Here is a 771-nt window from a genome sequence, read left to right as displayed (position 1 = left end):
CGAAAGGACATTGGTTGAATTCACAAATCAACCCAGACACAAGAAGGTAGTGGGGCGGAGTGTTTTTGATCCGTAAGGTGGAGCGAAATCACAATGGAGCCATATGTGGAGTATGGGGTCAAGTAACAACCTATGCTAGGCGATAGCAGTGTCCATAGCAACCACAAGTTCAGGTTCACATTATTTCTGGGCGATACTGAGACAAAAAATCAAAAGCAAAGCAAGCTAGATTATGTACCATTTGACTGAGTGATTTTATGAAAAGTAAAATGTATAACGAACTGTGTCCACGTCGGACACTTTCTGGCTAAAGTTCATAAACATATCTGTTCAAAATACGAATATAAAAAAATAGAAGATGTTTTCAGTTAATTTAATGGTTTTAAACTAAAGTATAAGTTATTACCTTTCTAACGATATATTGTTTAAACAAATTAATTAAGCTTTTACTTCATAAGAGTTTGCTAAAGTAAGCTAGCGTTAACACCGCTGATTTAGCCGTACACTACCCTTGGCCGTAACCGGACACCGCTATTTCCTCACTGTAAACAATGGCCGCTGCTGGTTTTTCGGAGGTATTAAGTTGCATCAATGCTGTCAAACCTTTTGGGATCCTACTTCCGTCCTTCACAATAAAATTGCATGCGTCAACAACTCTGAATCATGCAATAAAAGCTAATTAATTTCCGTTTTTAGCCTATATCGCCACCTGTTGGATGAACTGGATAAATTACCAATTCTCATTTGCAACTATTGCATGAAAATAAGCTC

The sequence above is a fragment of the Etheostoma spectabile genome, chromosome 10 (assembly GCF_008692095.1).
Source record: "Etheostoma spectabile isolate EspeVRDwgs_2016 chromosome 10, UIUC_Espe_1.0, whole genome shotgun sequence".
In the NCBI taxonomy this organism is placed as follows: domain Eukaryota; kingdom Metazoa; phylum Chordata; class Actinopteri; order Perciformes; family Percidae; genus Etheostoma; species Etheostoma spectabile.
Note: the sequence above shows the minus strand (reverse complement) of the source record.